Genomic DNA, 27093 nt, shown 5'->3' with positions numbered 1-27093 from the left:
GCATAAGTCTTTTGACGACCCCAACTCCATAGGATACAGTCCCAGCTGGAGTCTCCACATTAAAGCAATCCACCGGGTAGGATTTTGCATCCCCATGCATGCATAACACATTTACTCTTTTGTCCGGCACATAATTCCCAGCCACAAAGCTGGCATGTACTAAAGTGACCAGACTACCCGAGTCCAACAGAGCCCTGATGGAGCAGTCATTTATCAACAGGGTACACATCTGCGGCTCAGTCTCAGTCCTGGGGAGGCCGCACACACTGGCACCACATACAGTGACTGTCTCCGGCTCCCGGCACACTCCATGGGCTCTGAGGTCAGAGGGCAATAGGCAGCAACGTGTCCCAACTCACGGCACCTCCAGCACTGGGGTGCTCTGGGTCTCCTAGGTGAGAAGACCTTTTCGGGTCCAAACTGCCCGGGAGACTCAGCCTTATGCCCACGCCCAACCTCTAGAGCCTTATTCCCTCTTGCACCCTTCCACACACCCCCAACAGTCGGAACTCTCTTACCCACAGAGGACACGGGTCGGGCACTCCGGTGGGGTGTTGGTACGGTAGGGACATCACGGAGGTAGTCCTCAGTCGACAGGAACCTTTCCACCAGGTTTACAAGCTGATCCGCAGTTTTGGGGTCTCCATGTCCGACCCACCGTTGCAGCTCCGCTGGGAGGGCTCTAAAGTAGTGATCCACCATTACTTGCTCCACAATCTGGTCCACAATCTGGTTCCAGCCACAAGATGGAGGAGGTCAAACATCTGAGATCGGGCAGGCTTGTCCATGGTGTAGCTCCACGTGTGGACCCTCCGGGCACGAACCGCTGGTGTAACGCCCAAACGAGCCAGGATCTCCATTTTTAATTTGACATAGTCCCGGACATCCTGCTCCCTGAGGTCATAGTAGGCCTTTTGTGGTTCGCCGGACAAAAAGGGCACAAGGACCTCTGCCCACATATTCATGTTCTCTTTTTATTTTACAGAGATAGATTGATAAAGGTCAATAACGACCGAAACGTCTCATATATTGCAGCATCATTGGACAAGATTAACGATCCAACACACAGCAAAACCAAGAATTCAGAGCTTTAATATACTGTACATGTTTGTTACCAGACAATACCTACCTGCGATTTCAGGCAATCAACTGTGAATTTACCTCCAATTTCCTTTTTTACTACTATTTTTGCACTATTCTGCACAATTTTGGAGTGTACCACAATAAAATACTTTGCATATTTCATATAGACAGTGCATGGTTTTCTCTATACAAGTATCTATGGGCATAGACCTGTACACCACTGCACCTCACAAAAAAAACATAGGAGTGCATATTCCTCTCTTTTCCATTACTACTTAAGAGTGGTCGTAAGAGCCAATCAATATATTTAGAGAGCGGTTCAGTCACGGACCCTATGCCCGCCACTATAGGGCGGCCTGGCGGATGAACTTAAAGAATTGTGTATGTTGGGCAAGAAATACCATGCCGGTTTCGATGGAAACAATGGCAGTAGCCTCTCAGCCATTTTCTTAGATAGAAAATTACATTCTACATATTTACGTAATAATCCCCTTAATAGGGTCTGTGTTTTAGATGTGGGGTCCACTCCCAGTGTCTCATATACCTTCACATCTTCCAATCGTCTTTTTGCCTCAGTGACATAATAATCCTTAGTCGTCAGAACCACATTACCCCCCTTGTCTGATGGTTTCACAATCACATTTTTACAGGATTGCAGCCATTTAATGTCCTTCTCCTCGCTTTTACTAATATTACTGCCCTCAATAGGATAAACTAGGGCTTTAACTTCATCCAATACTCTGATAAATGCAAAATAAATAAATGAATACAATGATAAAATGTCTCAATGCTACCTGCCGCAGGCAAGGGGGGACTAAATGTGGAACTAACACCACCTGTAAATCTTACTCCCCCTATGTCATCCTCATTCGGTACATTCTCAAGATCCATATATGTCATGAATTCTAAACAAGATAACTCTGTCTGGTCAAAATTGGCTGATGTACTGAACTCTAAAGGTCCAATACTAGCATGTACCTCACGTTCCCTACATGGCTTCACTATGTCAGATTTGTTATCAAACATTCTACGTAATTTCAACTTCCTAACTGCTTTAAATAGATCTATCTCAAATGCCATGGGATTGAACTGCTCCGCCAGACTGTAATTAAGTCCCCTGCCGAGGACCCGTAAACACTCCGACGGCAATTTATATCCCATCAGTTCAGTCACTTTGGTGCGCAATCCCGTCCTGCGGCGTGTGATCCCGCGAGACCCGTGATCTCCCGCGGTGGGTCTCGTGGGATCACGCGCCGCAGGACGGGATTGCGCACCGAAGTGACTGAACTCATGCCTGCGCAGACCGCAAGTAGCGGATCAGCGGAACAAGTACAAGGGGGGTGGGGGGATGATCTGTGGTGGGTTGCCCAGGTCCAATCAATATTAAAGGGCCCTGGAATAGCCAAATAAAAAAAAAAATGCTACCAGGCCAGCATAACATTCGAGGCACTGGACAAAACATCCGTGGCTCAAGCCCCGAATGTTTTGTCCTAACGACGCCCCTGGTCTCCATCTTATCGCTAGAATGACCAGTAGAGGGATCATCTGATACACTTGAATCTGAATCAGTTGTCCAGTAATGACTTTTTGTGTGGCGCTGATATCTTCGCTCATCCCTACATCAGCACGAACGTCACAAAGATGTCATCAGTTTTTTTTGCGGATCGCAAAATACATATGGTCATGTGCATCAGCCCTTATACAAATACATAATATATAGGCCTACACTTGTTCACATCCGCATTGGAGGCTCAGTTCGGTGCGTCTGTCATAGATTCTGTCAGAAAGACAAGACAGGTAAGGCTCGCATGTGCAGTGTCCTGAAACACCCTGCTTAATGTTGTGATTGTGTTTGATGTAAACTGTACTTGTAAATGTGTTCTCATAAACTTGCATAGGGAGTGGGAGGTTCTAACAAGCCTCCCAGGGCTATCTCCACCCCTCACTCAGTGCACAGTGCAGGAAGAAGATGGTCAGTGTGTGATGATGTCTGAGGACAAGCTGAACCTCAGCAGCCATTTTGCAGAGATATAATAGCTCCATAGTTAGTTCCATGCACAGGCCATAAATAGGAAAAGATTATAGTATCTCCAGGCAACCCAGAGAGGCAATAAGGATATTGACAAAGGAATGTAACTGTCATTTATCAGACTCCAGACTCCTTTGCATCAGCTGGAGAGATTCAAAGCTACAAGCTACCAACCATAATGAAAGACAAAAGGGCCATTTGTCTGAGTGTAGTATTCCTAGAAGAGGATACAGAAGTACAGCATTATACAGTACAACAGAGATAGTTCATCCCTCCAACCTGGAGAAATAAGAGCGAGAAAGACTGATTGTTATAGAGGACTAGTGTTGAGCGCGAATATTCGAAAAGCGAATTTTTTTAACGAATATCGCAATTTCGAGATTTCGCGAATATTTCGAATATAGTGCTATATATTCGTAAAAACGAATATTCGTTTGTTTTTTTTTAACAAAATTACAGTACACATATAATTGATTGTTTCCCAAAGGTCCAAAAGCTCAGAACTTAGTCACATTGCCGAGAAAGTGATAAAGTTGCGAATCTTCGTAAGGCGATTATATTAGCGCATAGGCGAATATCTGCACTTGTCCCAGAACAGAGGCAAAGGGCTTTGCATTCATACTTTAGTGAATTGAGTTGCGAATCTTCCTAAGGCGATAATATTAGCGCACAGGCGAATATCAGCACTTGTCCCCAGAACAGAAAGGCAAAGGCCTGTGCATTCATATAGTATAGCACCATATTCGCGAATATTTAGAACTTCGAAAATTTCGACTTACGAATATTCGTATTTTTTATTTTAGTTTCCACAGTACAGATTACATTCATCTGTACTCTGTCAACTACTTTCATCACCCCCCACTGTATCTCGATTGTTTCCCAAAGGTCCAAAAGCTCAGAACTTAGTCACATTGCCGAGAAAGTGATTGAGGTGCGAATATTCGTAAGGCGATTATATTAGCGCATAGGCGAATATCTGCACTTGTCCCAGAACAGAGGCAAAGGGCTTTGCATTCATACTTTAGTGAATTGAGTTGCGAATCTTCCTAAGGCGATAATATTAGCGCACAGGCGAATATCAGCACTTGTCCCCAGAACAGAAAGGCAAAGGCCTGTGCATTCATATAGTATAGCACCATATTCGCGAATATTTAGAACTTCGAAAATTTCGACTTATGAATATTCGTATTTTTTATTTTAGTTTCCACAGTACAGATTACATTCATCTGTACTCTGTCAACTACTTTCATCACCCCCCACTGTATCTCGATTGTTTCCCAAAGGTCCAAAAGCTCAGATCTTAGTCACATTGCCGAGAAAGTGATTGAGGCGCGAAATTTCGTAATGCGATTTTATTAGCGCACATGCGAATATCGGCTCTTCGTGAGGACACTAATCCCTCCCTCATTTTAGATTGTGGGCCAATGAGAAGGAGTCCAACAGGTTAGCAACATCCCTAGCAACCAATCAGAAAGTTGCCCACCCCATTACTATATAAGATTTTGTCACGGCATCCATTTTGTGCAGTTTCATGTGGTGGTGATTGAGAGAGGAGCTTGGAACTGTGCAGTGCTTTGCTTTTTTAAAAGCAAATTACAAATCGAATTGTTTAATCTGATAGTGTTAGATAGGGTAGGTTAGTGTAGCTGATAGGTTAAAGATTAGGGTACAGAGTTAGGAGAAAAATAATAATTTATTTAGGTTAGTGAATAGATTAGTGTAGCTGATAGTTTCTAGTGCAGGGTGCAGTGTAGGGCCTAGTTAGGAGAAATATAATAATTTAGGTTAGTGAATAGTTAGCTGATAGTTTCTAGTGCAGAGTGCAGTGTAGGGCCTAGTTAGGAGAAATATAATAATTTAGGTTAGTGAATATATTAGTTAGGTTATAGTTTCTAGTGAAGGGTGTAGGTTAGTTATAGTGTAGGCTTTAGTTTTCCTTTATTACTGTTTAGTTTGTGTCGTGTCAGTGTCTACGTCCTTTAGTGTAGTTTATTAGTTTTCCTTTATTACTGTTTAGTTTGTGTCGTGTCAGTGTCTACGTCCTTTGTTAGTTAAAAAAAAAAAAAGACAAAAAAAAATTTATTCGTTTTAGTGTTTTTCTTTTACTTGTTATTCGGTGTATTGTCCGCGTTGTTTTCTTTATTGTACGACAGTCCCCATCCCAATAAACTTATTCCCAAAATCAAATTATATTATTTAATTTTTCTATAAATTCAAAAAATAAAAATAATGAGGTCTTCACGAACAAGCAGCAGGGGTAGGAGAGTAGTTGGTCCCAGTGCTGGACAGCAGCCAGCACGGGGCCGCTCCTCTACCCACCGAGGTGCGGACGCAGGTGTCAGGGTCGTCCGCCTTATTCGTGAATATTTTGGGACTGGCAGCAGGAGAATTACCTCACAGGATGCCGAGGAAGTTATGTCTCTCGTGGCACAAGGCAGTGCCACAGAGTCCTCTGCCCCGGCTCCGAGCAGCAGCTGCACTTCGTCTCCTGCAGGACCAACCCCCAGCCCCCAAGAATCGTCTCTGCTCCTGTTTGACAGCGACAGTGAGAGGGACATCTTGGGGGAGGTAATGCAGGAGGCTGATTTGCAGTTCAGTCCTGAGGGTCAGGACCTTATGGAAGGGATGGAGGAGGAGATGGAGGGGGTACCACCTGTATGTACCCCAGTGACATCCCTTCCAACAGGTGCGGGCGGTTTCAGCCAGCAAAACCCCACACCTAATCAGACCCAGGTGTCAGCGAGGGGACAGAGGAGCCAGATCAGGGGCCCCACGTCTGCTGTTCGCCTCAGTCCACCACTGGTTGGCCCGGTGTCTGACATATCGGGGGACGAAGAGGAGGGTGATCGAGAATGGGTGCCACCTCCCTTGTCAGGCATCAGCAGCAATGATGAGGAGGAAGGTAGGCACCAGAGGCAAATGGTGCGACAGGTTGCCAGTGAGCCCAGAGTCAGGGGCTCCACTGGTAATGGCAGTAGGAGGAGGCAGCAGCAGCCACCTCCACCTGTCCGCACCGAGCCCGAGCAGGCGCAAGTCAGCACCGCCCCATCTGACAGGAGGGTGGTGCGTAAGTCGCCTGTTTGGGCTTATTTCACCCTGGCACCAGATGATGCCACAATTGGCATTTGTAATCTGTGCCATGCCAGGGTGAGGAGAGGGAGGTCTGCGGCTCGGCTGGGTACCACTGCCCTCACCCAGCACCTGAGAGTCAACCACTGGCGGGAGTGGGAACAGATGCGGGGTGGTCACAGCAGTGGCGCCACCAGCAGTGCGCAGGGGACAGCAGCTCCAGCCACTGTTCTGCAGCCACCCCAACCACTTCCAACAAGGCGTTCCCACTCCCCCGCTCCCTCTCCTAGAGGTACTGGCATCCAGACCTCTGCCTCCACCGCACCCTCCTCTATGCCCTCCACTGCCGTCCAGCGCCAGCCCACGGTTGCTGACCTTTTTGAACGCACCGCGCCCTATGCCCCCGGGGACCGACGCGTGCGTTCACTCAATGGGCTCCTGGCAAGGGTTATCGCCCAACATCTGCTGCCCTTCAATCTTGTGGACAGCAATCCATTCCGGCAGATGTTGGAGCAGGCACAACCCAGATGGCGTGTTCCCAGCCGCCATTTCTTTGCCAGGACTGGCGTCCCTGCCCTACACCAGCACATTGTGCAGAATGTATCCCTGTCGCTGGATCATGCTGTCAGTGACAGGGTGCATCTGACAATGGATGCTTGGACCAGCAGGCATGGGCAGGGACGCTATATCAGTTTTACTGCCCATTGGGTTTCCCTCCGAGGCGCCGGGGAGGGAACGGCGGCATCAGACTTTGTGGTGCCGCCCCGGGGTGTCCAGGGGAGAACTGCTGCTCTCCCCTCACAAGCCACTGTCTCCACTGCTGCTGAGCCCCCCAGCAAGCGTCCCCGAAGCTACGCAAGTGTGGTGCACGTCCGCTGCCAGGCCGTGCTCCAGCTTGTGAGCTTAGGGGAACGGAGACACACTGGACCTGATGTTCTGGCCGCACTACAGGCTCAGGTCCAGAAGTGGCTGACACCCCGAAGGCTCCAGGCAGGTATGGTTGTCTGTGACAACGGCAGCAACCTCCTCGCCGCCCTCCATGCTGGCAGTCTTACCCACGTACCCTGCATGGCACATGTCCTCAACCTAGTTGTGCAGAAGTTCCTCAGAACATACGAAGGGTTGAGTGACATTGTGCTAAGGGTACGGAGGATTGCCAGCCACTTTAGACACTCCCCAACTGCTGCCGCGTACCTGTCCAGACTGCAGCGGGACAACAGCCTGCCACCTCACAGGCTGATTGTCGACAGCGTGACGCGGTGGAACTCCACCCTCCACATGCTGGAGAGGTTGTGGGAGCAGCGAAGGGCGGTGAGGGAATACCTGCTGGACCAAGGCACTCCAGGGCCAACCAACCCACTCCCATACATCACTAATGCGGAGTGGGGGCAGATACAGCAGGTCTGCCACGTGTTGGCCCCATTTGAGCAGGCGACCAAGATGGTCAGCGGGGAGCATGTCGGCCTCAATGACGTGCTCCCCATAGTGTTCCTGCTGGACAGGACACTAGATCGCCTGCTCGAGGCTGGGGAGAGTGCCTTGGTGGAGCAAGAGGAGGCAATGCTTCACCAGGACGAGGAGGAGGAGGAGGAGGACAATGATGATGTGGAAGTCCAGGAGTCTGGGCCTGGTCAGGAGGGAGAGACGGTGTTGGGGGCACCATTAGTCCGGGGGTGGGCAGCTCCGACCGGGAGCATCAGCAACAGCAGCAGGAGGACCAAGAGGTCATGGTCCTGGGCATCCATGAAGAGTCACAGCGGGCTGTCCTCTTCCCTATGGCTGCCCACATGCTGCGATGCCTCCGGAGGGACCCCCGGATCAAGAGAATCAAGGAGAGGGAAGATTATTGGTTGGCCACCCTTTTAGACCCTCGCTGCAAGGGGAAACTGGAGCAGTTCATTCCAGCCTGCCGTAGACAGGCCCGGATGGATCAACTGCGGGCCTGTCTGATCAAGCGGCTGGAGCAGGCCAACCCTCGGCCTCACGCTCCAGTTCTCCCCGCCCATCTCACCCAGCAGGTGGCTGGCCCCAGCAGCACCAGCCGAGCAGGTGACCTTATGGGTGAGATGCGGTCGTTCTACCAGTCTGCGCGACCCAGTAGCAGCAGCAGCAGCAGCAGTCACCACCAGCGGCTGGCCCGCATGGTGGCAGACTACATGGGGTCCGTTGGTGCTTCCGACAGCATGAGCACCGACGACCCCATGGAGTACTGGGTTGCCAGGCTGGACAACTGCCGCGAGCTCGCTCAGTATGCGCTGGAGTTACTATCTTGCCCCCCCTCCAGCGTACTGTCTGAGCGGACATTTAGCGCGGCAGGTGGGGTGGTCACGGACAAGCGGACCCGTCTGTCCACAGAGTCAGTGGACAGACTTACATTCATTAAAATGAACGAGTCCTGGATCGGCAGTGACTTCTTGTCCCCCGCTGTCGGTTCAGGCCGTTGAAGGGTCCCTTGTCCATCCCTCTCCTTGTCTCTCCCTCCAAAACTTCGTTTTTTTTAAATGATATATTGATATATTATTAGATTAATTAATTTTCATTATGTAATTTGACTTAAATTGATTGTTACCAATCCAAAAACTAAATTAAATAGACACGCCGCATGCATCGGTAGTCAACAATTTATTCTTTAAAGCATATTGAGTCAGTATCAGAACACTGCGGCTACACAGCCAGCCTAACCGTGTGATGATTCCTACACGCCAGATGTCTTATTTCATTTATGGGCTTACCATGGCCTGTTGATTTCCCATTAAGCAGTACACATTGCTGCTGCCAACTTTGAACCTGCTGCTGACTGACATGTCATATTTCATTTATGGGCTTACCATGGCCTGTTGATTTCCCATTCCGCAGTACACATTGCTGCTGCCAACTTTGAACGTGATGCTGTCTAAAATGTCTTATTTCATTTATGGGCTTACCATGGCCTGTTGATTTCCCATTAAGCAGTACACATTGCTGCTGCCAACTTTGAACCTGCTGCTGACTGACATGTCATATTTCATTTATGGGCTTACCATGGCCTGTTGATTTCCCATTCCGCAGTACACATTGCTGCTGCCAACTTTGAACGTGATGCTGTCTAAAATGTCTTATTTCATTTATGGGCTTACCATGGCCTGTTGATTCCACATTCCGCAGTACACATTGCTGCTGCCAACTTTGAACCTGCTGCTGACTGACATGTCATATTTCATTTATGGGCTTACCATGGCCTGTTGATTCCACATTCCGCAGTACACATTGCTGCTGCCAACTTTGAACCTGCTGCTGACTGACATGTCATATTTCATTTATGGGCTTACCATGGCCTGTTGATTTCCCATTCCGCAGTACACATTGCTGCTGCCAACTTTGAACGTGATGCTGTCTAAAATGTCTTATTTCATTTATGGGCTTACCATGGCCTGTTGATTTCCCATTAAGCAGTACACATTGCTGCTGCCAACTTTGAACCTGCTGCTGACTGACATGTCATATTTCATTTATGGGCTTACCATGGCCTGTTGATTTCCCATTCCGCAGTACACATTGCTGCTGCCAACTTTGAACCTGCTGCTGACTGACATGTCATATTTAATTTATGGGCTTACCATGGCCTGTTCATTTCACATTCCGCAGTACACATTGCTGCTGCCAACTTTGAACCTGCTGCTGACTGACATGTCATATTTCATTTATGGGCTTACCATGGCCTGTTGATTTCCCATTCCGCAGTACACATTGCTGCTGCCAAATTTGAACCTGCTGCTGACTGACATGTCATATTTCATTTATGGGCTTACCATGGCCTGTTGATTCCACATTCCGCAGTACACATTGCTGCTGCCAACTTTGAAACTGCTGCTGACTGACATGTCATATTTCATTTATGGGCTTACCATGGCCTGTTGATTTCCCATTCCGCAGTACACATTGCTGCTGCCAACTTTGAACCTGCTGCTGACTGACATGTCATATTTCATTTATGGGCTTACCATGGCCTGTTCATTTCCCATTCCGCAGTACACATTGCTGCTGCCAACTTTGAACGTGATGCTGACTGACATGTCATATTTCATTTATGGGCTTACCATGGCCTGTTGATTTCCCATTCCGCAGTACACATTGCTGCTGCCAACTTTGAACCTGCTGCTGACTGACATGTCATATTTCATTTATGGGCTTACCATGGCCTGTTCATTTCCCATTCCGCAGTACACATTGCTGCTGCCAACTTTGAACGTGATGCTGACTGACATGTCATATTTCATTTATGGGCTTACCATGGCCTGTTGATTTCCCATTAAGCAGTACACATTGCTGCTGCCAACTTTGAACCTGCTGCTGACTGACATGTCATATTTCATTTATGGGCTTACCATGGCCTGTTGATTTCCCATTCCGCAGTACACATTGCTGCTGCCAACTTTGAACCTGCTGCTGACTGACATGTCATATTTAATTTATGGGCTTACCATGGCCTGTTCATTTCACATTCCGCAGTACACATTGCTGCTGCCAACTTTGAACCTGCTGCTGACTGACATGTCATATTTCATTTATGGGCTTACCATGGCCTGTTGATTTCCCATTCCGCAGTACACATTGCTGCTGCCAACTTTGAACCTGCTGCTGACTGACATGTCATATTTCATTTATGGGCTTACCATGGCCTGTTGATTCCACATTCCGCAGTACACATTGCTGCTGCCAACTTTGAAACTGCTGCTGACTGACATGTCATATTTCATTTATGGGCTTACCATGGCCTGTTGATTTCCCATTCCGCAGTACACATTGCTGCTGCCAACTTTGAACCTGCTGCTGACTGACATGTCATATTTCATTTATGGGCTTACCATGGCCTGTTCATTTCCCATTCCGCAGTACACATTGCTGCTGCCAACTTTGAACGTGATGCTGACTGACATGTCATATTTCATTTATGGGCTTACCATGGCCTGTTGATTTCCCATTCCGCAGTACACATTGCTGCTGCCAACTTTGAACCTGCTGCTGACTGACATGTCATATTTAATTTATGGGCTTACCATGGCCTGTTCATTTCACATTCCGCAGTACACATTGCTGCTGCCAACTTTGAACCTGCTGCTGACTGACATGTCATATTTCATTTATGGGCTTACCATGGCCTGTTGATTTCCCATTCCGCAGTACACATTGCTGCTGCCAAATTTGAACCTGCTGCTGACTGACATGTCATATTTCATTTATGGGCTTACCATGGCCTGTTGATTCCACATTCCGCAGTACACATTGCTGCTGCCAACTTTGAAACTGCTGCTGACTGACATGTCATATTTCATTTATGGGCTTACCATGGCCTGTTGATTTCCCATTCCGCAGTACACATTGCTGCTGCCAACTTTGAACCTGCTGCTGACTGACATGTCATATTTCATTTATGGGCTTACCATGGCCTGTTCATTTCCCATTCCGCAGTACACATTGCTGCTGCCAACTTTGAACGTGATGCTGACTGACATGTCATATTTCATTTATGGGCTTACCATGGCCTGTTGATTTCCCATTCCGCAGTACACATTGCTGCTGCCAACTTTGAACCTGCTGCTGACTGACATGTCATATTTCATTTATGGGCTTACCATGGCCTGTTCATTTCCCATTCCGCAGTACACATTGCTGCTGCCAACTTTGAACGTGATGCTGACTGACATGTCATATTTCATTTATGGGCTTACCATGGCCTGTTGATTTCCCATTAAGCAGTACACATTGCTGCTGCCAACTTTGAACCTGCTGCTGACTGACATGTCATATTTCATTTATGGGCTTACCATGGCCTGTTGATTTCCCATTCCGCAGTACACATTGCTGCTGCCAACTTTGAACCTGCTGCTGACTGACATGTCATATTTAATTTATGGGCTTACCATGGCCTGTTCATTTCACATTCCGCAGTACACATTGCTGCTGCCAACTTTGAACCTGCTGCTGACTGACATGTCATATTTCATTTATGGGCTTACCATGGCCTGTTGATTTCCCATTCCGCAGTACACATTGCTGCTGCCAACTTTGAACCTGCTGCTGACTGACATGTCATATTTCATTTATGGGCTTACCATGGCCTGTTGATTCCACATTCCGCAGTACACATTGCTGCTGCCAACTTTGAAACTGCTGCTGACTGACATGTCATATTTCATTTATGGGCTTACCATGGCCTGTTGATTTCCCATTCCGCAGTACACATTGCTGCTGCCAACTTTGAACCTGCTGCTGACTGACATGTCATATTTCATTTATGGGCTTACCATGGCCTGTTCATTTCCCATTCCGCAGTACACATTGCTGCTGCCAACTTTGAACGTGATGCTGACTGACATGTCATATTTCATTTATGGGCTTACCATGGCCTGTTGATTTCCCATTCCGCAGTACACATTGCTGCTGCCAACTTTGAACCTGCTGCTGACTGACATGTCATATTTCATTTATGGGCTTACCACATGGCCTGTTGATTTCCCATTCCGCAGTACACATTGCTGCTGCCAACTTTGAACCTGCTGCTGACTGACATGTCATATTTCATTTATGGGCTTACCATGGCCTGTTGATTTCCCATTCCGCAGTACACATTGCTGCTGCCAACTTTGAACGTGATGCTGTCTAAAATGTCTTATTTCATTTATGGGCTTACCATGGCCTGTTGATTTCCCATTCCTCAGTACACATTGCTGCTGCCAACTTTGAACCTGCTGCTGACTGACATGTCATATTTCATTTATGGGCTTACAATGGCCTGTTGATTTCCCATTCCGCAGTACACATTGCTGCTGCCAACTTTGAACGTGATGCTGTCTAAAATGTCTTATTTCATTTATGGGCTTACCATGGCCTGTTGATTTCCCATTCCGCAGTACACATTGCTGCTGCCAACTTTGAACCTGCTGCTGACTGACATGTCATATTTCATTTATGGGCTTACCATGGCCTGTTGATTTCCCATTCCGCAGTACACATTGCTGCTGCCAACTTTGAAACTGCTGCTGACTGACATGTCATATTTCATTTATGGGCTTACCATGGCCTGTTCATTTCACATTCCGCAGTACACATTGCTGCTGCCAACTTTGAACCTGCTGCTGACTGACATGTCATATTTCATTTATGGGCTTACCATGGCCTGTTGATTTCCCATTCCGCAGTACACATTGCTGCTGCCAACTTTGAACCTGCTGCTGACTGACATGTCATATTTCATTTATGGGCTTACCATGGCCTGTTCATTTCACATTCCGCAGTACACATTGCTGCTGCCAACTTTGAACCTGCTGCTGACTGACATGTCATATTTCATTTATGGGCTTACCATGGCCTGTTGATTCCACATTCCGCAGTACACATTGCTGCTGCCAACTTTGAAACTGCTGCTGACTGACATGTCATATTTCATTTATGGGCTTACCATGGCCTGTTGATTTCCCATTCCGCAGTACACATTGCTGCTGCCAACTTTGAACCTGCTGCTGACTGACATGTCATATTTCATTTATGGGCTTACCATGGCCTGTTGATTTCCCATTCCGCAGTACACATTGCTGCTGCCAACTTTGAACCTGCTGCTGACTGACATGTCATATTTCATTTATGGGCTTACCATGGCCTGTTGATTCCACATTCCGCAGTACACATTGCTGCTGCCAACTTTGAAACTGCTGCTGACTGACATGTCATATTTCATTTATGGGCTTACCATGGCCTGTTGATTTCCCATTCCGCAGTACACATTGCTGCTGCCAACTTTGAACCTGCTGCTGACTGACATGTCATATTTCATTTATGGGCTTACCACATGGCCTGTTGATTTCCCATTCCGCAGTACACATTGCTGCTGCCAACTTTGAACCTGCTGCTGACTGACATGTCATATTTCATTTATGGGCTTACCATGGCCTGTTGATTTCCCATTCCGCAGTACACATTGCTGCTGCCAACTTTGAACGTGATGCTGTCTAAAATGTCTTATTTCATTTATGGGCTTACCATGGCCTGTTGATTTCCCATTCCTCAGTACACATTGCTGCTGCCAACTTTGAACCTGCTGCTGACTGACATGTCATATTTCATTTATGGGCTTACCATGGCCTGTTGATTTCCCATTCCGCAGTACACATTGCTGCTGCCAACTTTGAACGTGATGCTGTCTAAAATGTCTTATTTCATTTATGGGCTTACCATGGCCTGTTGATTTCCCATTCCTCAGTACACATTGCTGCTGCCAACTTTGAACGTGATGCTGTCTGTCCTGATAAGTTATTCAGAGCTATGTTTAGGCCTTTTACTAGACATTTTCCATCTTCCATCCTGTTGATGCTGCTATTGAATTTGCTGATCAGGCTGATTTTGGTTTAGTCCTTACACTACATCATTATATTTAAATGTTGATTATGCATTTCCTACTGAGTTGTGCCAAGTTATGTTTAGACCTTATGCTCAACCATTTCAAACTTCCATCTTGTTGATGCTGCATCTGTCTATCCTGAACATGTAGTTATAATTACTCTTTATTCTTCAATTTTATCATTAAATTATGATGCTGCCTATCCTGCAGGATTAGGCGAAAATAATGTAGACCTTTTACTATGGTGTTTACATTTACCTGCTTTTGTCTGCCCTGTTCCTGCAGAGTTTATTTTACCTATCTGTGGCCTTTAGACAACAGATTTTTCTATTTATTTTTTTTAACTCATTTTATTGAAGTTTAACAACAAGCATGGTTCATCACATTCCGGAGCAATGGCAGCCCTCGCAGGGGAGCCACTAGCTCCATACAATACACTGCGTGCAGAATTATTAGGCAAATGAGTATTTTGACCACATCATCCTCTTTATGCATGTTGTCTTACTCCAAGCTGTATAGGCTCGAAAGCCTACTACCAATTAAGCATATTAGGTGATGTGCATCTCTGTAATGAGAAGGGGTGTGGTCTAATGACATCAACACCCTATATCAGGTGTGCATAATTATTAGGCAACTTCCTTTCGTTTGGCAAAATGGGTCAAAAGAAGGACTTGACAGGCTCAGAAAAGTCAAAAATTGTGAGATATCTTGCAGAGGGATGCAGCACTCTTAAAATTGCAAAGCTTCTGAAGCGTGATCATCGAACAATCAAGCGTTTCATTCAAAATAGTCAACAGGGTTGCAAGAAGCGTGTGGAAAAACCAAGGCGCAAAATAACTGCCCATGAACTGAGAAAAGTCAAGCGTGCAGCTGCCAAGATGCCACTTGCCACCAGTTTGGCCATATTTCAGAGCTGCAACATCATTGGAGTGCCCAAAAGCACAAGGTGTGCAATACTCAGAGACATGGCCAAGGTAAGAAAGGCTGAAAGACGACCACCACTGAACAAGACACACAAGCTGCAACGTCAAGACTGGGCCAAGAAATATCTCAAGACTGATTTTTCGAAGGTTTTATGGACTGATGAAATGAGAGTGAGTCTTGATGGGCCAGATGGATGGGCCCGTGGCTGGATTAGTAAAGGGCAGAGAGCTCCAGTCCGACTCAGACGCCAGCAAGGTGGAGGTGGAGTACTGGTTTGGGCTGGTATCATCAAAGATGAGCTTGTGGGGCCTTTTCGGGTTGAGGATGGAGTCAAGCTCAACTCCCAGTCCTACTGCCAGTTTCTGGAAGACACCTTCTTCAAGCAGTGGTACAGGAAGAAGTCTGCATCCTTCAAGAAAAACATGATTTTCATGCAGGACAATGCTCCATCACACGCGTCCAAGTACTCCACAGCATGGCTGGCAAGAAAGGGTATAAAAGAAGAAAATCTAATGACATGGCCTCCTTGTTCCCCTGATCTGAACCCTATTGAGAACCTGTGGTCCATCATCAAATGTGAGATTTACAAGGAGGGAAAACAGTACACCTCTCTGAACAGTGCCTGGGAGGCTGTGGTTGCTGCTGCACGCAATGTTGATGGTGAACAGATCAAAACACTGACAGAATCCATGGATGGCAGGCTTTTGAGTGTCCTTTCAAAGAAAGGTGGCTATATTGGTCACTGATTTGTTTTTGTTTTGTTTTTGAATGTCAGAAATGTATATTTGTGAATGTTGAGATGTTATATTGGTTTCACTGGTAAAAATAAATAATTGAAATGGGTATATATTTGTTTTTTGGTAAGTTGCCTAATAATTATGCACAGTAATAGTCACCTGCACACACAGATATCCCCCTAAAATAGCTAAAACTAAAAACAAACTAAAAACTACTTCCAAAAATATTCAGCTTTGATATTAATGAGTTTTTTGGGTTCATTGAGAACATGGTTGTTGTTCAATAATAAAATTAATCCTCAAAAATACAACTTGCCTAATAATTCTGCACTCCCTGTACAGTCATGATACATAGTGCGTCAGGTAGTTATCGGGGACATTACCACAACTTGGCATCTGAGGTACTATATATTTACGTTCTAGTATTCAAACACCCAACGCAGTGGGGTCCTCCGACACAGAATGCAAATGCCTAGATTGTAAGGAATGAAGTGAAGAGCTCCACTCTCCCCACACTTTCTGAAATTTACTTGGGCACTTTCTATGAATATATACCACTTCCTCCATACTCATTGCATGATTCATCAAGGTCTTCCATTGGCCTACCGTGGGAAGTCTTTCCGCCATCCACCTCAGCGCCACAGCCTTCCTAGCTAAGAAAAGAGCCTCCCCCAAGAATATTCTCTGATGATGTGTCCACTGTTCCTCCTCTAATATCCCCAGGATACATATTTTAGGGCTGAATTCTATCGAAACAGGCAACATTGTGGAGAGAATTTCTACAATTTTACCACAAAAAGCTTGTAGGTATCTGCATCCCAAAAATCAAATACCAGAAATCAGCACTCTCCTCTTGACATCTATGACACCTGCTGCTGGGCATTATCCCCATTTTATACAACCTAAGAGGTGACTAATAGCTCCTATGCAATATGAACAATTGTGTCAGTTTATTATTTACCGATGGGGAGACCTTAGTAGGTACCAACATAGCCTCCTCCCAGTCTTCAGCCTCAAGAGTTGGAATATTAGCCTTCAATTTCGCTTCTACCTCCAATGGTTGAAGAATCATGCGATCGCCCAGTAAATGTGTATACAGTATTGAAATAATGCCCTTAGGTCCCTGTCATCTCAGCACCCCTATCAAAGGATATTTAGAAATACTTCGATTCGTCCGCCTGAATTGAGCATTCAGGGCGTGCCGTAATTGAAGGTATCTATAAAAGAGAGAATGGGGAAGCTTTTTCTCAATTTTATCAGAACCTATACAATCTTCCTCAACCCAGTCAATCTAGTCAGATCTTGAATTCGGCCATGAGCTCCTATTTGGATAAGTCAGGTTTACCGAAATAACCGAGTGAGGCCATTTAGAGTTTGAACAGTCCGTTTACAGCTGATGAGATTGGGGAGGCCCTGAAATCAATGCAACCTAGTAAGGCCCCAGGCCCAGATGGCCTACCAGCCTCATATTATAAGAGATTCCTTCACCTCCTGCATTCTCCCCTTACCAATGCCTTGAATAAATTAAGCTCAGGAGTGCCTCTCCCTAAAGACATGTCTCATGCACACATTACTGTTATCCATAAGGAGGGCAAGGACCCGACTGCTTGCGCCAGTTACCGGCCTATTTCTCTACTTAATGTGGACATTAAGCTCTTCGCAAAAGTTTTAGCCACCCGCCTGACCCCATACCTGACGGACCTTATTCACCTAGATCAGGTGGCTTTCGTTCCCTCAAGGGAGGCGAGAGACAACACCACAAAGGTCTTGAACCTGGTACATCTAGCCAAAATTCAACGGTCCAATCTATGTCTCCTGTCCACAGATGCCGAAAAGGCTTTTGACAGGGTAGGTTGGCCTTGGCTATTTGCAGTATTAAACCGTGTGGGTGTGGAGGGTTCCTTATTGACGTGGATCCGCTCCTTATACTCCTCTCCCTCGGCAGCCGCAAAGGTTAATGGTGTCCTCTCGCCTCCCTTTGAGATCAGGAATGGTACACGCCAGGCTTGCCCTTTATCTCCTTTAATTTTTATCCTTACCCTAGAACCACTCCTGAGGACTATAAGGAATAACCCGGACATTTCTGGTCTCATGGTAAAGGAAAAGGAGTTTAAGATAGCAGCCTATGCAGACGACCTGTTGTTCATGATAACCAATCCTCAAGTTGCCCTCCCTAACCTAATTGAGGAATTCAAAGTATTCCATAACTTGTCCAATCTGAAAATTAACTTCCAGAAATCGGAAGCGCTTAATGTCTCCATTCCACCGGCTCTAGAAGCCGAACTGGCGGGTTCCTTGCCTTTCCGTTGGGCGACAGGTGCCATTAAATATTCAGGCACAATGATTCCCAGGGATTTGCGTGAGCTTTTCTCCAGGAATTTTACTCCACTCTTGAATAGGATCAGAGATGACCTCAAGAGATGGTCCAAAGGCCTATATACGTGGTTTGGCAGGTGCGCCATTTTCAAAATGAACGTCCTCCCACGCTTAATGTATCTGTTTCAGACCCTTCCTATCCACATTCCGGCCAGTTTCTTCTCTGTTGTACATCGGGATCTCTTTAGATTTCAGTGGGCAGGGAAAAATTCTAGACTATCTAGATCCTTATTACATGTGCCGAAGGAAAGGGGGGGCCTGGGGATCCCTGATCTAAGAAAGTATTATGCAGCCTCTGTTTCAACGTGTGGTAGATTGGTCCCGACACACTCAGTTCAAGCAATGGATCTCAATTGAGCAATTCACATTACGAACTCCTTTGGCCCTCCTTCCATGGACGGATAGGAAGGTCCCTAGTGACCTTTCCTCTCACCCTCTCATAGGTCCTACCTTAGCTCAATTACGTAAATACCAACAGATATCTACAATCTCCCCTGCACCATCTCCAATGTTCCCTATCCTAGGACATCCGGACTTCCCAGTGGGTTGCTCAGGGGTCCGTTCGCACAGTGGAGGTTGAGTGGTAGGTGTAGGGCACCATTCTTCAGAACTTCTGGCAGATGTCTCACTTACTCTGAACTATTAGGTCTGACAGACCCCTGTCATCTAGGTCCATGGAGATCAAGGCAGCTACATCATTTCCTTTCTTCTATTCCATCCACTCATGGATATGATAGGGCACTCACTTCTTTTGAAAAAATATGTATAGGTTCCGGCCTATATCGGCACTCTCTCTCAGAATTATACAAGGCATTGGTAACGCCGGGTTCGGACTATCTCCCACCTTACTCAGCAACATGGGCTCAGGACTTGCACAGGGATATTTCCTCCGACCAGTGGCTTAGAATTTTCCAGTTTACTCATAAATCATCCATTGCAAGTAAATATCAGGAGGACAGTTACAAATTACTATCGAGGTGGTATTATGTTCCTACCCGTCTCCAAAAAATGTTTCCGTTGGCTTCTCCTCTATGTTGGAGATGTGACGCCGGCGTCGCCTACCAAGGTTCCCTCCTGCATATTTTCTGGCAATGTGACAAAGTTAAACCCTTCTGGGAGGCTGTCCAGAAGGCCCTGGCCTCCATTTTTCCCTTTTCAATCCCTAACACACCAGAGTTTTTCTTACTCTTTCTTTCGGACTTGCCGTTGATATTACTTCAACGATCTTGTCTACGATATCTGGTTATAGCAGCTAGAGCTTGTGTCCCTGCGAGGTGGAAGTCTGGTTCGCCTCCCTCCGTGGGAATGTGGATTCAGAAGGTTAAAGAGATTCGGAGAATGGAGGAACTCACAGCATCTCTGAAAGGTGGTAACAGAGCTTTTGTTGCTATGTGGTCTCCTTGGTTCACCTTTCAGGACTCCGCGGAGTATCGGAATTTGCTGTCTTGAGAGTCTAGACCGGACACTATTGTACACTTCATTTCTCCCCCCCCCTGCTCCCTTAAATCCTTTCCCCCTCAATTCCTCCTTTTGTATCCTTGTCTTGTGGCCCCCCTCCTCATACATGTCATTGTCTGTCGAATTTTCTTTTATTTTCATGCCATGGCTACATCTTCCATGGTCTTTTTTTTTTACTTTTGCATGGTTTTTGTTGATGAATCGAGGTGCCTTATTGTCACCATAGGCTGAATATCAAACACAGACTTATGTGTTGTAATTGTATGTGAATTGTTGGATTATGCTTCATGATATCAGTCGGCATGGAACCGATTATTATTTTCTAAAGTATGTGATTCAACATGCAATAATGCTGTTATTTTTGCAAAATAAGAAATAAAGAATTTCAAAAAAAAAAAAGAAAGAATGGGGAATCTGGAATTTCTCCTGTAGTTGCTGCAAAGTCCGCAATACACCCTCATCATATAACTCAGCCAGTGTCAGCACCCCGTATCTTTCCCATGATTCGGCACCCTCCAAGGCCATCAGATGCGGCAACATGAGATTATCCCAAAGCGGAGTTGCATCTGGTAAGTCTACATACGAATTGAATTTGGCTGCTTTCCATACTTGGTTAGCCAATCTATGAGCAGGAAGTAACCTCCTGGGGACTAAACTCAGAGACTCCAGCACAGGCCATAGAGTAGAAAGATTAAGATATTCCCTGAACCAATATTCCGGTCCTGGTAGTTCTCCCTGTCTAACCCATGCAGCCACATACTTCAACAGACCTGCCAGATAATATATAAAAAAATCAGGTAAAGCCATTCCCCCCCCTTGTCTTAAACCTCTGTAGTACTTTCTGTGAAAGCTTACTCCTAGCTTTGCCCCACACAAAAGCCGTAACCAGGGAATGCAGCCTATCAAAAAAGGCCTTTGGTACCGGGGCGCATGCGTGCAACCGGAGATACAGACCCTTGGGAAGCAAAATCATTTTTACTAAATTCAGTCTCCCCATCACTGAAATCGGCAATGCCTTCCATGTTTTAAATTTATCAATGAATACGGATTCCATCGGTTCTATATTTCTCGCCACAGAGACGCAAGGGTCCTTTATGATCACAATACCAAGATATTTAAACTGGTCTACTACCGCTAAATTATGTACAGTGGGGGAAATAATTATTTGACCCCTCACTGATTTTGTAAGTTTGTCCAATGACAAAGAAATGAAAAGTCTCAGAACAGTATCATTTCAATGGTAGGTTTATTGTAACAGTGGCAGATAGCACATCAAAAGGAAAATCGAAAAAATAACTTTAAATAAAAGATAGCAACTGATTTGCATTTCATTGAGTGAAATAAGTATTTGAACCCTCTAACAAAAAAAGACTTAATACTTGGTGGAAAAACCCTTGTTTGCAAGCACAGAGGTCAAACGTTTCTTGTAATTGATGACCAAGTTTGCGCACATTTTAGGAGGAATGTTGGTCCACTCCTCTTTGCAGATCATCTCTAAATCCCTAAGGTTTCGAGGCTGTCTCTGTGCAACTCTGAGCTTGAGCTCCCTCCATAGGTTTTCGATTGGATTAAGGTCCGGAGACTGACTAGGCCACTCCATGACCTTAATGTGCTTCTTCTTGAGCCACTCCTTTGTTGCCTTTGCTGTATGTTTTGGGTCATTGTCGTGCTGGAACACCCATCCACGACCCATTTTCAGTTTCCTGGCAGAGGGAAGGAGGTTGTCGCTCAGGATTTCACGATACATGGCTCCGTCCATTTTCCCGTTTATGCGAATAAGTTGTCCTGTGCCCTTAGCAGAAAAACACCCCCAAAGCAAAATGTTTCCACCCCCATGCTTGACGGTGGAGACGGTGTTTTGGGGGTCATAGGCAGCATTTTTCTTCCTCCAAACACAGCGAGTTGAGTTAATGCCAAAGAGCTCTATTTTGGTCTCATCAGACCACAGCACCTTCTCCCAGTCACTCTCTGAATCATTCAGGTGTTCATTGGCAAACTTCAGACGGGCCTGCACATGTGCCTTCCTGAGCAGGGGGACCTTGCGAGCCCTGCAGGATTTTAATCCATTGCGGTGTAATGTGTTTCCAATGGTTTTCTTGGTGACTGTGGTCCCTGCTAATTTGAGGTCATTAACTAACTCCTCCCGTGTAGTTCTAGGATGCTTTTTCACCTTTCTCAGAACCATTGACACCCCACGAGGTGAGATCTTGCGTGGAGCCCCAGAGCGAGGTCGATTGATGTTCATTTTGTGCTCCTTCCATTTTCGAACAATCGCACCAACAGTTGTCACCTTCTCTCCCAGCTTCTTGCTAATGGTTTTGTAGCCCATTCCAGCCTTGTGCAGGTCTACAATTTTGTCTCTGACATCCTTGGACAGCTCTTTGGTCTTTCCCATGTTGGAGAGTTTGGAGTCTGCTTGATTGATTGATTCTGTGGACAGGTGTCTTTTATACAGGTGACTAGTTAAGACAGGTGTCCTTAATGAGGGTGACTAATTGAGTAGAAGTGTCTAACCACTCTGTGGGAGCCAGAACTCTTAATGGTTGGTAGGGGTTCAAATACTTATTTCACTCAATGAAATGCAAATCAGTTGCTATCTTTTATTTAAAGTTATTTTTTCGATTTTCCTTTTGATGTGCTATCTGCCACTGTTACAATAAACCTACCATTGAAATGATAATGTTCTGAGACTTTTCATTTCTTTGTCATTGGACAAACTTACAAAATCAGTGAGGGGTCAAATAATTATTTCCCCCACTGTATACACTTCGGCCATCCATGATCCCAAAGAGGCATAATATCTGATTTCGTCCAGTTTATGAGCAAGCCCGAGTATGTGCCAAATTTCTCTATTACCTCAATTGCACTGGGGAGGGTCTGCTCAGGCTCGTCCATAAACAGAAGGAGATCATCTGCGTACAGACCTATTTTCTCCTCTCTATCTCCCTTAGAAATCCCCTTGAAGGACCCATCCTGTCTGATCCGCAACGCTAAATGCTCAATTACCACCGCAAACAAGAGGGGGGAAAGGGGGCAGCCCTGTCTGGTGCCTCTATGCAAAGTAAATGAATCCAATAGGGTACCATTCACTAGTATATTTGCCTTAGGTCTATGGTACAGAATCTCTACCCACCGTATGAACCCCGGCCCAAACCCAAATTCCCTCAGGATCCGCAACAGGAAAGGCCACTCCACAGAGTCAAAGGCCTTGGCCGTGTCAAGTGACGCCAAAGCCCATTCACGACCCTCCGCTACTCCTACCTGAGCAATGACCTGGGCTCTCCTGATATTGTCAGAGGTGGTCCTCCCCGGCATGAACCCTGCCTGATCCTGATGAACTATGGACGTAATTACTTTATTTAAACGGGAAGCTAACAGCCTAGTCAGAATTTTGTAGTCTAAATTAAGCAATGAAATCGGCCTGTAAGAGCCACACGCCGTTGGATCCTTATCCGGCTTTAATATAACAACAATAGTTGCATCATACAAGGTCTCAGGTAGCTGATGGCCCCGATATGACGCAGAGTACAGCCTAAGGAGTTGGGGACTAAGAATTTCACTGTACCTGGAATAAACCTCAATCGGAATCCCATCCCGGCCCGGTGCCTTCCCAGTTGGTATATCATGAATGGCTAACTGGATTTCTTCCAGGCAGATTTTTCTATTTTAATGGTAGTTTCAGTAGTTATCCTTAATTGTTTGGCCCTTTGATTTGTAAGCCTTCTACTGTTGCGTTACTATTTCACTGCTACTGTTTAGCCTAATGCAGCCAAGTAATGTGTCTGAAATATAGTAAATTATTCAAATTGAACTGTGGAATTTTTTTTTTCAAGATCATGCAAAGGAGAACTAGCATGGACCACTTATTAGCCCTTGTAATATGACAAGTATTGAGTATTATTATTTTCATAAAATGGTGTTCATGTTTAATATTTGCGAATGTGCACTATTCATCGTATATTGTCAAGAATTTGATTGGAATATAGATAGAATAAAAACGTTTTTGTTTAATACATTCATGTGGTTTTACGCTTCATTCACCAAAATAATTTATTTTATTTTAGTTTAAAAATTTTAATTTTGCTTTAATTGGGTTGTTGGCGTCCATGTTGTGGTTCTTACTTTAGCAAGGTGGGGACCGCATGTGGGCTTCCATTTTCAAAAGGTTTTGTGCACTTAACATTGTACAAGACTGATTGATAAACCTAATAAAAGTTTTTTGTTTTATTTATTATTTTAATACGGACTTAGGTTCTAACATGGTGTTGTCGGTTGTCCTGGAAAGGATGCCTGGCTTCCGTGTTGACCTCTCTACATGGTTGGGTGTTACTGGCGTTATACTCATCCGTGTGGTAATCCGGTTTGGTTAATGGAGCGTTATTGCCACATGTATATAGAGATATATACATTTATATGTAATCTTACTTCTTGACAATTATATAATGATTATTTTCACATGCAAGTGTAATATAATTCCAGAATGTAATCTTTCAAAATTAACTGCTGACAGTATAATAATCTTGAAGCCATGTCACCATTTTGTGAGTGATTCTACTCATTGCATCACATGTTGATGTCTTTATTGACGAAGCTATGCTCCGACATGTCCAGTTAAACAAACAGACACTATATCAAATTCATGATAGTTATTTCTTTGTTGACTCGTCAATTGTTTATTTTATTTTTTTTTCAGACACATTTGATCTTTACAATTATAAAAAATAATGGAACTAATATAACTTAAGACAATTTTACTATGCAATATTGTATTATTGAGGTTGATATTTGGATCACAGTATGGATAGTTGGATAATTTATTTTATAATAAGATACTTTTTTAAAAGTATCAATTTATTTTTTGTTAAAATTTGGTTGATACTCTATATATAATACATTTTGAATGTAGATTTGTATTTTGTAATCTAAAGCTTTGTTCAATAATACATTTGAAAGGTAATAGTGTGTTCACACAAAGGTTAATTAATGTGCGTTAAACAATAATTTTCTATTATAAATTACGTTGTTTTTTTAGATAAATGATTTATTGTACAATGTTATATTGGCCTTTTCAATAACATTTAATAATAATGAACTGTTATAATTTTTTTGTTTTAAATATTTTATTTTTGTTGGACAACAGTGTATATATAAGCGATGAATACACATGCTGTAGTTGGGTGTTCAATCTTTTTTTTAAATACTTTTATAATCGGTCTTCCACAGCCCCATCTGTTACAAAATTTTGTCTGCTGCAATATTATAACCTGACACTCTCTATTACTGCTTAGTTATGCCAAACTTTGTGTAGTAATTAGAATGCTACTTTAACTTACCAACTGCATGCTGATCTTGGCCTGATACTTCAGAGTACTATGTAGTCATTATACTCCACCGTTAGCAATGACTGCTTCTATTGTCCTGATCATTGAGAGTTATGTGTAGGCTGTATAATCCACTGTTAATATTTGCCTACTGCGGATTCTGATGCTGTCTGTTCTGATCACGGCGAGTTAGCATTCAGCCTTTTGAGAATCCACATTACCTGCTGCTGCCTGTCCTCCTGAGTTAGGATGAGATATGTTTATGTTTTATACTCGACTTTTAATATCTACCAGCTGCAGATGCTGTCTGTCATGATCATACAGAGTTATGTCAAGCTAGTTGTTTGTCCTTTGGTAGCTATGTGAAGTCCTTATACAACACCGTCAGCTGTCCTGATAAAGTTGATTTTTCAATTTACTAATCAACCTAAAATGTTAACTTTACCTACTGCTGCTGTCCAGATGAAGCTGACTTGTATGCCTCAGAATATAACGTTAGCTCTACCTGTTGCTGCTGTCCTGATCAAGTTGATTTGTTATGTATATACCTCATGATACAACACTATAAATACCTGCTGCTGCTGTACATTTAAAGGTGACTTGTAGCCCTCGGAATACGTTAGCTCTACCTGCTGCTGCTGTCTTGATCAAGTTGATTTGTTATGTATATGCCTCATTATACAACACTACCTGTTGCTGCTGTCATGAAAAAAATTATTTATGTGTAGGCCTTATACTACACTGTTAAGATGTACCTACTGCTGTTGTCTGTCCGAACCCTGCTGACTTTGAACGTGGACTAAAGGCTCCTTTACTGATAAGTCTGCAGTTAAAATTATACAAAAACATAACCTTATAGAAAAATAAGTATGGAATCAATTATGTAGTGTACGGGGACTGTAATGCCCGTCACTACAAAAGTGTCACTTGGTGTGCTGTCGTCCCTCCTTATTTATGGGAAGTTGGTATATGTCAGTTTTATAAAATGTAATGTAATGCTATATATTTCCCTGTTACTGTGAAACTGCATGTACAGGCCTGCTAGGGGTGTCATTCCAGCTTCTAGTCATTAGAGGGAGCTAGAGAGCCCTAGTTTATATAAGGCCCAGTCAGGGAAGGGAAAGAGAGTCTAGAGTTGGAGTTGGAGTCTGTAGTCTAGTCTAACCAGAGATTAGACTATGTCAGAGACCAGTCCAGGCCTGAAGCCTGCGGACCAGGAGAGGGTATTGCAGTCCCTGTAACCGGGTTCCAAATCCAAGGAGAAGGTTCCCCTCCTGAATATATAGATATGCAGAAGCAGGAAGACCACTGTGCAGAAGTTTCTAGAACCTAAGGAAGCTGAGAGGGACAGAGGCAAAGTGCAGAGAAGTAAGAGGTACTCAAAATAACAGAGGAGGTACTCTCTAAAGCTACAACCAAGGATATAAAGCCAGAACTAGGTTATTGGGCCTTGGAGAAGATTTGCTATATTCCAGGATCAGTCAGAGATAGAGTGCAAGCTCCTGTACTGCAAGTCCTGTGTTTAACACTCTGTAATCACCTTGCTTAATCTGTATTGCCTGCATCAACCGTATTGAAAAATCGACTGTATGCTAAGGAACTGCGATTCCGTAAATGTCTCCATGAAACCTACTAAAGTTGGAGTTCTGTTTTAACCTCACGGTGTTCCTCATTTATTCCTGCTATCCGCAAACGGCGTGCCACCGTTTACTTGGCACTGGC

At 44.7% G+C, this 27093-nt stretch overlaps 1 long non-coding RNA gene across 1 annotated transcript; it reads left to right on the top strand.

Moving 5' to 3' along the window:
- Positions 1 to 3565: 3565 nt before the first annotated feature.
- LOC120994830 lies at positions 3566 to 26730 on the top strand. The gene is made up of 4 exons (XR_005777478.1): positions 3566 to 3599; positions 4396 to 4495; positions 20524 to 20526; positions 26717 to 26730. It is a non-coding gene; the product is annotated as an uncharacterized LOC120994830 (long non-coding RNA).
- Positions 26731 to 27093: the final 363 nt, after the last annotated feature.

Source organism: Bufo bufo, chromosome 3, assembly GCF_905171765.1.
Source record: "Bufo bufo chromosome 3, aBufBuf1.1, whole genome shotgun sequence".
Taxonomy (NCBI): Eukaryota; Metazoa; Chordata; class Amphibia; order Anura; family Bufonidae; genus Bufo; species Bufo bufo.
This window is presented reverse-complemented; position numbering and strand designations above follow the sequence as displayed.